This window comes from Theropithecus gelada, chromosome X (genome assembly GCF_003255815.1).
Source record: "Theropithecus gelada isolate Dixy chromosome X, Tgel_1.0, whole genome shotgun sequence".
Lineage (NCBI taxonomy): Eukaryota > Metazoa > Chordata > Mammalia > Primates > Cercopithecidae > Theropithecus > Theropithecus gelada.
This window is the reverse complement of record NC_037689.1, coordinates 15,255,733-15,269,771: the sequence shown is the minus strand read 5'-3', so window position 1 is coordinate 15,269,771 and position 14,039 is coordinate 15,255,733. Positions and strand designations below refer to the sequence as shown.

The 14,039-nt window shown below is 37.7% G+C and overlaps 1 protein-coding gene across 1 annotated transcript in view; it reads right to left on the bottom strand.

Annotated features, from left to right (window-relative positions):
- The window catches only part of NDP (NDP, norrin cystine knot growth factor), a 67,447-nt gene extending 55,635 nt beyond the window's left edge, over positions 1 to 11,812 (bottom strand). Inside the window, exons 1-2 of the mRNA XM_025372508.1 lie at positions 11,744 to 11,812; positions 11,307 to 11,442 (exon numbers count right to left, since the gene is read on the bottom strand). The gene's annotated coding sequence lies outside the window, so the exon portion shown is untranslated. The remainder of the gene's footprint in view (positions 1 to 11,306; positions 11,443 to 11,743) is intronic.
- Positions 11,813 to 14,039: the final 2,227 nt, after the last annotated feature.

Genomic DNA, 14,039 nt, shown 5'->3' with positions numbered 1-14,039 from the left:
CGAAAGCCTCAGTGTGCAAAGGCTTACAAAGCCTCTGCTGTGTTGAGCTTGAGAATGTTCCATTGGCCAATGCAAGTCATATGATGAAGCCCAGGGTCACTGTAGAAAGGGACTTCATAGAGCAAGAATACCAGGAGGAAGCATTGACTATTCAAGGTCACTATTGGGACAGTTACCGCAATCACAATTAGAATCTTCTTTTCAATAAGCTTTGCACATCATCCTCAAATGTCCAAAATTACAAAAGAGGGGAGCATTGTAAATGTTACAAAATATTTACTGATTCAAATTGTCTCCATTTACTGATAGCATGATCTTATATATAGAAAACCCTAAAGACTATCAAAAACTGTTAGAATTAATAAATGAATTCAGTGAAGTTGAAGGATTCAAAATAAATATGCAAAAATCATTAACATTTCTATACACTTATAATGAACTATTCAAAAAAGTAATTAACAAAACAACACCATTTATAATTGCAACAAAAATAGAATAAAATCTTAGGTATACATTTAAACAAGGAGGTGAAAGATGGAAAACTATAAAACATTGATTTTAAAAACTGAAGAAAACATAAATAAATGAAAAGACACCTTGTGTTCATGGACTGGAAGAATTAATGTTGTTAAAATGTCCATAGTGTTCAAAATATCTAGATTCAATGCAATCCCTATCAAAATTCCAATGTCATTTTTCACAGAAAAAGAAAAAACAATCCTTAAATTCATAGAAACCACAAAACACTGAATAGCCAAAACAGTCTTAGGCAAAAGGAACAAAGCTGGAGGCATCACACTCCCTGGTTTCAAAATATACTATAAAGTTATTGTAATCAAAACAGTTATTGTAATCAGAACGTGGTACAGGCATAAAAACAGACACATCAACCAATGGAAGATGATAGAAAGCCCAGAAACAAACCCACAACTTTATAGTCAAATGATTTTTGACAAAGGTGCCAAAACACACAATAAAGAAAAGACAGTCTTCAAAAAATAGTATAGGGTAAACTGGATATTCACATGCAGAAGAATGAAAGTGGATGCTCATCTCACATCATATGCAAAAATCAGCTCAAAATGGATTAAAGACTTAAATATAAGACCTGAAACTGTAAAGCTACTAGCAGAAAACATAGGTGAAAAGCTTCAATACATTGATCTGGGCAGTGATTTTTTGTATAGGTCCCCAAAAGCACAGGGAACAAAAGTGAAAATAGGCAAATGAAACTGCATCAAACTAAACAGCTTCTGCACAGCAAAGGCCACAATTGACAAAGTGATGAGACAACCTTTGAGTGGGAGAAAATATTTGCAAACCATACATCTGATAAAGGGTTAATCTACAAAATATCTAAAGCATTCATCCAACTCAATGGCAAGAGACAAATAACCTGATTTTTTTTTTAAATGGGCAAAGGACTTGCTATGGTTTGATTTGGCCCCCAAAGTTCGTATGTTGGAACTGAGTCCCCAATGCAACAGCGTTGAGAGGTAGGACATTTAAGAGGTGATTAGGTCATGATGACTCTGCCCCAATAAAGGGATTAATGTTGTTATCCTGAGATAGGTTGGTTATAAAAGCAAATTTAGTTCTCTCTTGCTCTCTGTCTCACCATGTAATGCCTTCTGCCAAGTTACGATGCAGCAAGAAGGCCTTCACCAGATGCAGCCCCTTGATCTTGAACTTTCCAGCCTCCAGAACCTTGAGTCAATAAATGTATGTTCTTTATAAATTACCTAGTCTCAGATATTCTGCTATAGCAGCACAAAATGGACTAAGACAGACCAGACAAGAACAGATATTTTTCAAGAGAAGGCTTACATGTGACTAACAAGTTTATGATAAAATGCTCAACATCACTAATCATTAGGGAATGCAAATTAAAACCACAATATCATCTCATACCTGTTAAAATGGCTATTATAAAAAATATGAAAGATAAGTGTTAGCGAGGACACGGAGAAAATGGAACTCTTACACATTGGTGGTAAGAATGTAAATTAATACAACCATTATGGAAAATGGTATCAAAGTTCCTGATAAAACAAAAAATAGAACTACCATATGATCCAGCAATCCCACTTCTGGTTACATATAAAGGAGCCGAAATGCATATGTCGAAGGGAAATCTGCACTCCCATGTCTATTGCAGCATTATTCACAATAGCCAAGATATGGAAGCAACGTAAGTGTCCATCAGTGGATGAAGCGATTAAAAAAAATGTGGCATATATGCACAGTGGAATATTATTCAGCCATAAAGAAAGAAAATTATTTCATTTACAACAATGTAGATGAAACTGGAGGACATTATGCTAAGTGAAGTAAGCCAGGCACAGAAAGACAAACACCACATGATCTCACTCACATATGAAATCTAAAAAAGTCTAACACAGTGAAGTAATGAGTAGAGTGGTGGTTATCAGAAGCCAAGGGGAAGGAGGAGAAGGGAGAGGGAGGGAAATGGGTAGTTGTTGGAAAAAGGGTACAAAGTTTCATTTAGAAAGGAGGATTAAGTTTTGAGATCTATCTCACAGCAGGATAACTATAGTCAATAATAATGTATTGTATATTTCAAAATAACTAAGGGAGTACATTTCACATCACCACAATAAATATCAGAAATTCCACTTAAAGAACTTATCCATGTAACCAAACACCACCTGTTTCCCCAAAAACTATTGAAATAATAATAATAAATAAAATAGGCAGGGTGCAGTGGCTCACGCCTGTAATCCCAGCACTTTGGGAGGCCAAGGTGGGTGGATCACGAGGTCAAGAGTTCGAGACCAGCCTGGCCAACATGGCAAAATCTCGTCTCTACTAAAAACACACACAAAAAATTAGCCAGGCATGGTGGCAGGTGCCTGTAATCCCAGCTACTTGGGAGGCTGAGACAGGAGAATTGCTTGAACCTGGGAGGCGGAGGTTGCAGTGAGCTGAGATAGTGCCACTGCACTCCAACCTGGGCGACAAGAGCAAGGCTCCATCTCAAAAAATAATAATAATAATAAATAAAAACAAATGAAAAAATAAAGACATTCAAATTATCATTATGTCAATCTGTTTTCTCAAGTTAAATTTAGATCAATGACTGAATGCAGCAATATATTAAATGAACTTAAGTTCATACATGTTACAAAAGTGTATTACAAATAAAATAATAAAAGCATTAAAAAGTCAAGTTAGCAAAGTGATGAACATGTTAATTAGCTTTATTTAATCATTGCACATTGTATACATATATCAAAACATCACACTGTACCCCACCTAAATGTATATAATTATGATTTATCAATTAAAAATTATAATAAAATTAGAAAGAAGAGATTTTTCTTTTTTTATTTAACTTTTAAGTTCAAAGGTACATGTGCAGGTTTTTTATATAGGTAAACTTGTGTCATGGGGGTTTGTTGTACAGATTATTTCATCACTCAGGTATTAAGCCTAGTGCCCATTAGTTAGTTTTCTTTATCCTCTTTCTCCTCCCTTCCTCTATGCTTTGATAGGCCCCAGTGTGTATTGTTCCTCTCTATGTGTCCATGCATTCTCATCATTTAGCTCCCACTTTGAGAACATGTGGTGTTTGATATTTTTTTTTCCTGCGTTAATTTGCCAAAGATAATAGCCTCAAGCTCCATCCATGTTCCTGCAAAGGACATGATCTTGTCCTTTTTTTTGTGGCTACACAGTATTCCATGGTGTATATGTACCACATTTTCTTTATCCAGTTTATCATTGATGGACATTTAAGTTGATTCCATGTTTTTGCTATTGTAAACAGTGCTGCAGTGAATATACATGTGCATGTATCTTTATAATAGAATTATTTATATTCCTTTGAGTATATACCCAGTAATGGGATAGCTGGGTCAATGGTATTTCTACTTTTAGGTCTTTGAGGAATCGCTGCACTGTCTTCCACAATGGTTGAATTAATTTACACTCCCACCAACCATATAAAAGCATTCCTTTTTCTCCGCAACCTCACCAGCATGTTATTTTTTGACTTTTTAGTAATAGCCATTCTGACTGGTGTGAGATGGCATCTCATAGTGGTTTTGATTTACACTTCTCTAACGATCAGTGATGTTGAGCTTTTCTTCATATAATTGTTGGCTGCATGTATGTCTTCTTTTGAAAAGTGTCTGTTCACGTACTTTGCCCCCTCTTTAATGGGGTTGTTTTTTTCTTGTAAATTTGTTTAAGCTCCTTATAAATACTGGATATTAGACCTTTGTCACATAGATGGTTTGCAAAAATTTTCTCCCATTCTGTAGCTTGTCTGTTTACTCTGTTCATAGTTTCTTTTGCTGTGCAGAAGCTCTCTAGTTTAATTAGATTCCAGTTGTCAATTTTTGCTTTTGGCAACTTTGTCATGAAATCTTTGCCCATTCCTATGTCCAGAATGGTATTGCCTAGGTCGTTTTCCAGGGTTTTTATAGTTTCAGGTTTTACATTTAAATATTCAATCCATTTTAAGTTAATTTTTGTCTTTAATTCATCTTGAGTTAATTTTGTATATTCCCAGAGTGGTGTCTTCATTGCAGGGGCAAAGATAGCACACACTCCATCCTCATTCCAGCCAGTGGAAAGGAGGAAATGGGACAGGTAAACACCTTCCCTTTAAAAGTTTCTACATATTAGTCCAATTCACATGCCATTGACTTGGACTTAGTAATACGGTCATACCTCTAAGCAAATGAGGCTGGGTAGCCCTTACCAGCCGAAAAACTCCTTTAGGAAGGAAGAAGAGAAAAGCAAACATGGGGGCACAACTAGCCATATCTTCCACATTGTGTAACTGATATTCCTCATTTATGTTGAGTCATGTTTTTTGTTTTTTGTTTTTTTTCTTGTAAAAGTATCTTGTTTTTTGTCATGTGTGATTCTTTGGAAAGAAAATATTAAGTTCAGGGCTATTTCTATTTTATGTGTTGGTTCTTTGTGAAAGAGAGAGAAAGAAATTAGCAACACAGAAAGTCATCACACCTGCTAGTTTCCAAAGCTCAGTTTAGCTGTCTTCTGGTAATCTGAGGTCACTTGTGATTAGGGTCCTTGAATCTTTAGGTTTTGTCCCCTCTCCAAAGCTTCTCCTGAGTCTCGGCTTCCAGCTTCCTTGCTTCACAATCACCTTCTCCAGCGTGTCTTCAACTCTTGATGTATCTATCCTCCTCAGTTAACTTGCTGGCAATAGCCTGCCTGAAACAGACCTAAAATAGGACCATCTCCTTAGTCCTTACTTTCATCACTCTAGGCATTCCTTTTATAATTACTGCTGTTACAGATGATGGCAAACCTAGCGGCTTAAAAGAACACCAATGTATTATCTTACAGTTTTGTAAGTTAGAAGTCTGACACGGGTCTCACTGGGCTAAAATCAAGGTATATACAGGCCTGCATTTCTTCCGGATATTGTAGAAGAGAATATTTCCTTTGCCTTTTCCACCTTATAGAGGCATCTGCATTCCTTGGTCACGAAACCTTTCTCCATCTTCAAAGCCAGCAACAGGAGGTTCAGTATTTCTCACATCACTTCACTCTGACCTCTTCCAGAGTCACATCTGCCTATGACTTCCCTCTTCTGCCTCCTTCTTCCACTTTTAAGGGCCGTTGTAATCACATAGGGCTGACCACATAATTCAAGACAATCTCCAAATCTTAAGATCAACTGATTAACAACTTTCATTCCATCTGCAACCTTCATTCCCCTTTGCCATGTAACATAACGTATTCACAGTTTCCAAGGAATAGGACATGGACATCTTGGAGGGGGCATTATCTTGCCTACCACAATCCCCATTTTTATTCTACTTCCATTGTGGCCAAAAGCACAGATAAAAATCTTTTCTTCTCCTCCTGGCTTTCCTCCACTCCTACTCCCAAGTCAGGTCGTTATTCAGCTCAAGGATTGGTACTTGAGAACCAAGCTTCCTACCACTTGTCACCTTAATTTGTACATAATCACCTATTCAATTTTAAGTTATTCTATAAATGAATGAGTCACTGTTCAATGTGCTTAATTAAAAGATAGCAAAATGAAGAGGTGATCTTTAGCAACCTTTTTAAGCTGCCTTGTACTTGATTTCAAGTTCTAACCACTTGACTTTGGGTTTACAGCACTCTGTGCAATGTTAGTAGCAGCTCTTAAGAAATGAAACTCAACCTCACTCAGAATGATTTGTCAAACCTGGGAAACAGAAGCATTAATATCATTAATTTTGGAAGTTAAGTCTGGGGCTTCAAAGCTGTTTCGGAACAGAGGAACAAGTGAGGAGAATCAGTAAGAGGAGAATGAGAAAGTCCTTGAAATGTTTTTATATTCAAGTCATTCTACTATAATTAGCCAAACTGCAAATGCATCATCATGGCCCGAAGCAGTGGGATTTAGTAGCAAGATCATGGGAAGAACAGTAGAAGGGCTGGATTCCCACCCAGCTTTTATCACCAACTTGTAGGCACCAACCATGATGAGTTCAAGTTTTATCTTCTTCAGGATGAGGGAGGAAGGCTCTTGGCGCCAACCACCTGAGTGCTAATCAAGGCCAGGAAAGCAATTCTTGCTCCTCCTAGAGTTGAAAGTAGATATGAGAGAATGGTCTCTTGCTTGTAACTCCGTAAAAATTTACATCTGATGGGACTGAGTAATGGAATGAGTTGGCGTGGATGGTTGCCAAGGCACCAGTAAGCTGTGCCCATCTGGGGGTTGGTGACACAGTTCTTACTCAACTAACAGCCACTACTCTGCCCTTGAACGGCCCCAACCTCTGCTGCACTCTGGGACCAAGTCCTCACTGTGGCCTGGGTTGTGGTTTTACACTGTACTTCCCTCTTCCTTCCTGAAAGATGAATCAGACTGACATGATTTTTGCCATTCTCTGAAGGGAACTGAGCAAATGTGGGTGTGTCTTTGTGAGTGTTTCTTTTCCCAAGAACCAGACAGTGGCATTTATGATCAATCAATTTTATTAGACAAATATACTACATGCTTTATTTTCTTGATTAGAAAATGAGAAGCCAGTGTACTGCCTAGTTACATTTTACTCTGTGTGTTTTAATACTGTAACACAGAGTTTATGAATAAATAATCTACAAATGAGATTCAGGGATAAAAAACTCTACAATTTTGTATGTATACATGTGAGTATACATCTTTCTGATAAGAAGGTCTATAACATATCAGATTTTCAACAGAATCCATGAACCAAGATAAGACCAACTAATATAGAAGAATGTTCCATTGCTGGAGAGTTAACATCAATTATTACCATCCACTGATGGAGGCAGCTAATATTCTTAATAATTACAATCATTTAATATCAAGCATCATGTAGTAAAAGTTCTCTTGACCAATCACTCCTGAACAGGTTGGCCAGATTAACCAGTGTTCTCCATTTCATCTGTAAAATACATTCAAGAAAAATATACTCAAGAAAAAGCCTTGGCCCTTCATCAAAGGATTGGGAGACTAATGCAAATTTATATGTTTTGAATTAAATTTAAATGTTTAAGAAATGTATGAATCATTTTTATGATTCCCAGATTGAACCAACTTTTTCTATGAGCCAAACAACCATCAATTCCCATTGAATTAATTTAGAACAATTCTCCTATGCTGGGATCCCAAATAGGATGGAAAAAATGGGTTTCAGGACCCAAAATTTTCAAGGATGTTAACAGTGTACTTTCACTGATCCAGGAAAAGAAAATGAATGGATACATTCAACTCTACAGATGATTCCATACTCAGTATCAATATGTTCTTTAGATAAGAGTTGGGCTTTTTTGACTTCAAACTATACTAAAAGGCTACAGTAACCAAAGCAGCATGGTACTGGTACAAGAACAGTCATATAGACCAATGGATCAGAATAGAAAACTCAGAAATAAGACCATACACCTACAACTATCTTCAGAGAAAGATGGGAGGAGGTGATATGATTTGGCTCTGTGTCCCCACCCAAATCTCATCTCATCTCAAATTGCAATCCCCATGTGTCCAGGGAGGTGGGAGGTGATTGGATTATGGGATGGTTTCCCTCATGCTGTTCTCATGATAGTGGGGAAGTTCTCATGAGATCTGGTGGTTTAAAAGTGGCAGTTTCCCCTGTGCTCTGTCTCTCTCCTGCCACCTTGTGAAGAAGGTGTCTTGCTTTTCCTTTGCCTTCTGACATGATTGTAAGTTTCCTGAGGCCTCCCCAGTCATGCAGAACTGAGAGTCAATTAAGTCTCTTTCCTTTATAAATCACACAGTCTCAGTTAGTATCTTTATAGCAGTGTGAAAATGAACTACTACAGGTGGAGTAAAACTACATAACACTTCACAGCAAATTGAGAAAATGTCCACTGTACCTACCAAAGAATAGTAGGGTGGACTGAGGGTGTTAATGGTGATTATGTGGTGATTAAAGTGTCTCCAACTCCACTACCTCTCATCCTCAAGCATCACCACTGTACTTATAAAAATCACCATGACTACTGTGTAGAGAATGAACATAGAGGAGCAAAAGTAGATGCTTGATATGAGGTTTGCTGCAGTGGCACAGGTAGGAGATGATAGTGACTTGGAATTAAGGAGATAATGATGGGAATGAAGCAAAACAGATTATTGTTTTCCTGTAAGAACGTAATTGACAGTCACCAGTTCTGTGGCATCCTGGGAATTGTAGAATGCTCCTCCAAGCTGTGCTCTTGCCTCTTTTCTTTATGGTATTTCTGAATTCAGACATGTTGTAGACACTGTCCGCTCTGATCCTCTCAACCCCATTTTATCATTGTCATATGCCCATCTCCTGGCTGTGGTGTGCTTTTGGCCAAGAATGGAATGCATTTGGAACTCTTTGTCACAAGACTACCCTCCAGCTACTGAAGGACTTTGCGCAAACATGTAGACAGCCAGAAGTGTCTAGGACTTCAAGTCCCTCCCACCCCTACTTCTCATTCTACCTGACCAGCTCTTAGCTAATGACTGATGGGTATGGGAATCTGAAAACTTGGCTCCCAAGCCCTGTGTTGAGACAACTCTGAGGCATAACTTACCCTCCAAAGCTACCCTTCACTGGATTTTGCCTCAGAACTCACTTCAATTGGCTTCTTTTCTTCTGCTGTCCTACTTTCTCCACTTCCTTACTGACTTCTGGATGCATTTCCTGAAAAATTCACTTGCACACAAATCCTTATGTCAGGTATTGAGGAACCCAATCTAAGACAAAACACTTCCCGCAGGGCTCCCTTCAGGACCAGGGCTTCTCTGACTCACAAGCACAACTCTAAATTTTATCTGGGAGCCTGCAAAGTCTCATAAAAATGGGTGACTAAACAAACTCCAGCTTAAAAACACTTTAAAATCCAGACTTTGGATATTACATTTAAATCCTTTACCCACTTTATTAATTACATACGTTAGAAATTCTATAGGCTGTAAGACAAGACTTTGCCATTACTTTGTAAGTTCAGGTTTGAAAGAGTCACTTCTCTTTGAGTATCAACTTCCTCATTTATACAATGAAGATAATAGTATCCAACTTGGAGATCAGAAATAAGGTGTATATAAAGCTCTCACCATAATGTTTAGAATAAGAAGTCGCTTAACAGTTGTTGATGATTATTAGCCTTATAAAGGATGATTAGCCTCTCTTGGGCTACTTACTGGCCCATGAACCTCAGCCAGTCTGATATTTTTCTCTAAATTTGTAGCAAAATGAGAAAACTGAAGCCAATGCAATATGTTTTTCCCACAACTAAAATCACTCTGTTTTTAAAGTCAACATGTCTCTTCTCTTTTTAAATGGTAGTTATAATACATGGAAGTTCTATTTCTAATGACCATACTTGAAAAAATTAAAAAGTGACAACTTGATATCAGTTCTCAAATTTTCTTTTGAGATCCAAAAACCTGAGAACCAACTTTCTAAGTCAGCAGCATTATCACCAATATAGAAAGCTGCTATTAAGTGAATACTGTTCTTTTTGAGTATTTGTTTCCAATAGTTTTCTGCCATGACCTTTGTCATAGAAGGGTCACATCTGTGGCCCTGCCCCATGGGTATCACTCCCAGGGTAGCCTTTTGTCCCCTACTCAAGAAAGCCTATTGTTGTGCGATTGGTTGAGGATATCATTATTACAGGCATAACCTTGATTCTGCACTGGTTTATTTTTGATAAGTTAAAAAATCCACAAACATCACAACTTTAGCTACCATTAATAATAAATTATTTGCAATGTGTCCTACAACTGATCACTACACACTGGAATGGCCTGAAAGGGTGATACAGAACCAAATGAAACTTGGGTAGGACTACAGATGACAACTGACTCTCTTAATCCACACAACTAACCCAGGGAGAGCAGGATGAAAGCACAGTCAAAATATATTTTCTGTTTTTGCATATAAAATGTATCTTTTTGTTTAAAAAAAGCATAAATATTTAAGTATTAAGTTAGACCATATGAAATCTCCATCCGCATTTTCATATGGCTCAACCTAACACTAATTATGAACATTGGCTGAATTTTAAAGTTTTTATAGATACAATATAGATTTAAAGAGGCCCTGCCTTACTCTTAACCTCAGCCAGATACCTTCTTAAATAAATTGCACTTAATATTAAACACGCTTATCTCGGAATGTTCACTCCAAGACTAAGTAAATGGATCTTAATCAATTTTTTTGTAGATTCGATCATTTGTAGATTCGAACAAAGCTTTCCAGGAAATATAACTGGGTCTGGGTCTTTCTTCACCCTTTAGGAACCATGTTACTACTAGTGCCTTACCCTTGATTTGGGCATGAGACTTTGAGGCATTTCTTAGCATTCCCCCAGAAGTATTCGCGTCCACTGACCCATCTCTGTTGCTTATTTTGGGGCCAACCTCTTGGGCACAGGACAGAATATTTGAGCATGAATCCAACTAGGCCATGTTCTGACTTTATGAGGACAGACTCCTTTTCGACCACAAACTCCTCAATTTAAATGTACATGTGTCTTGTTCTTTCAGTTAATGGCTTCAGTCTACATTGTATTTCCTTTTTTCATGTTGAAAGAAAAATAAACTATTACCTTTCAACATGATTGATTTTTCAAGTTATTTTTAATCATAAAAGTAGAAACCAGAAAAGCAAGAAAAATCAAAGCTTGACTGCCCATCCACGAGGTGGTATATTCAAATCACTATATAATAAATAGTTATTTATGACTGTTATAAAAGCAGATAACCTCATGTGTTAGTTACATACCCAGTGTTTTGCACAGCATTGTAAGATTTGATCTCTCCCAGGAGTCACCAAGTCATGCCATACCTCAGTCTCTGCAAAGTGTGGGGTTATTTTGTCCTCACTGATTTTCCTTCAGGGACTTTGGTCACAATAGTTTGCTCCCCTGTGGTTGCCCAACTTGAATCAAATGATGCTTTGAGTCAAGTTGCTTTTTCCTTAACTGAGAAACCAAAGACAGACCGCAGTTAACAATAGTCTTAAAAATAACATCTTGGGAATAATCATCACATGGTTCTTTATTACAGGAAATGCATACCAAATGTCGCCTTGTATTTAAACCTGAAAAGTGGGCAGAGTGTAGGCAGACAATTACACCAGAGGCTATTTAAGGAGGGCAGGTTTTCCATGACTGGCAACAGTTGGCCTTAGAACTCCATCTGTTCCAGACTTAATTTTACATGTAACTATTAGCACAGGTGCCATTAGTTAATATTATAGAAGCAAATTGATTATCATGTAACCTTTTGGAAGTGAGTGGCTCATTCAAATCCCTCTGGCATGACCGTACGTCCAGTACGTTCAGTATGGGTGAGGAGCAAAAACAAAAAACAAACTTGCAAGGACTGTGTCTTTGAGGTTTTTTTAGTCCTTGGAACCAGGGACATGAATTTAATTTAAAGGCCCCTGGAATACAGAGGCCCTTTTACAATCCTCACCACTTCCCTGGAAATCTCACTAGCCAAATGCTACAGGGACATCAGAGCCAGCCACATAATCTGAGGGCCCAGTGCAAAATGAAAATGCAGGTCCTCTTGTTCAAAAAAACAGGAAAAAAATTTGCCATTAAAGGCATAAATATATAAAGCTCTTTCCTTTCTTCTGCAGTTTCTCTCTTGAATTGTCATGGTATTTCTCATTTGCTTTTTAATGTCGTTCTAAGTAAAGAAAAATTAAAATTTTAAATTATTAGCATAAATTTACCATCCATCTTATATTACACGATGCCAGTTATAAATGCAAATATAAGAGCATTTGACCTATATGTGGAAACACCAAAAATTACACAATTTGTATTTCATCATTCATACATTTATGTGTATTTTGTTCTTACCAAAAGAGTGGAAATGCTGCACAAAACTAATTCAACTGTTTTTATTTCACTTCTTCATATGTACACATTCTATCAACACTCAATCTTTGGCTTCCTGAGAAGTAAGGAAGAAGTAAAAGGAAAAGGAATGTGTTGCTCTGTCATTCTCTTTCCTTCTATTGCACCATTTTCAGTGGTTGGCTAACATGTGGAAGGAACACAACTAAGAAAGAATATGATAGGGTTCCTTTGTCCTCCATGTTTCTTAGAATGGCATTGCCTTAGTTCTGAAATCGAAGCAAGTTCCAGTTCAAATGGAAAGTGTGGCTTCTCAGGGCTGATGGCCCCCCTGCCTACTCAGGTGTAGCCGTAACACCCTTTGAGTGAGTCTCTGTGAATTCACACACACAATGGTTCCACTGAAATTCTGTGCTCAGCGGCATTGCAAACTCTATATGCCAATGGGGCAGCCAGGAACAGCACACACATATATCATTCGCGTCTCCACTACCCATGTTCATGCTCCATTGTCCAACCAGCCCTCACTAACAAAATGTAAGTTCAAAAGTAAAATTATTAAGAATTTCAAGAAGATGACAGCAGGACATAAAACCAAAGTGCAGGGCTCTTCTGAGGGTGGACCCCTGTGTGACTACACAGATCTCAACCCCTTGAAGCCGGCCTTGGGAGATATTTCTCTTTACACTTGAACATTTGTTAAGCATCACATATGTGTGAAAAAGTGAATGAGACAGAGTATGAGACTCGTGCCATCCTTTAAGTCTCTTGGGGGCTGTTTGGGTGATTGCTATGTCGATGTTTCCAATAGAAGTGCTACCTGCTTAGCTCCTGAGATGATGCCTAAAGTTGCAAGAGAATATCGATAGCACTCTTGGGGTATGCCTTATACTCAAAATTGCATTCCCTTGAGGTAAACAGGTGAAAAATACAAGATTTCTGAAGCTGAGACTTAACACTAACTTATGAGCTCAACTTGGCATTCAGAATATATTACCTAGGAGACTTATTATAGACATACATGCTACAGACGGAACAAGGTGACCAGACACAGCTCTTAGCAGCTTGCCTAAACAGCAACCTAGTGAGCCCCGGCGGTAGATTTGTTGAACCTGAAGCAGTAGCAGAAACTAATTACATTTTTAAATTTTATTTTACTTTTAATTGTGATAAAAACACATAAAATTTATCATCCTAACCATTTTAAGCATACAGTTCAGTAGTGTTAAGTATATTCACATTGTTATGCAACCAATCTCCAGAACTTTCTCTTCTTGCAAAACTGAAACTCCGAACTCATTAAACAACTCCGATTTTCCCCTCCCTCCAGCCCCTGGCAACCACCATTCTACTTTCTGTTTCTAAGAGTTTAACTACTTTCGATACCTCATATAAGTGGAATCATGCAACATTTGTCTCTTTGTGACTGGCTTGTTGCACTTCGCATAATGTCCTCAAGGTGCATCCATGTTGTTGCTTATGTCCAAATTTCCTCCCTTTTTAAGGCTGAATAATATTCCATTGCATGTATACACCACATTTTGTTGGAAAGCACTTGGGTCGCTTCCACCTTTTGGCTATTGTGAATAATGCTGCTACAAACATGGGTGTGCAAATATCTCTTAGAGACTCTGCTTTCAGTCGTGTTGGATATATATCCAGAAGTGGGATATCTAGAGTAAACAATGATTTTAAATCACATTGATCCA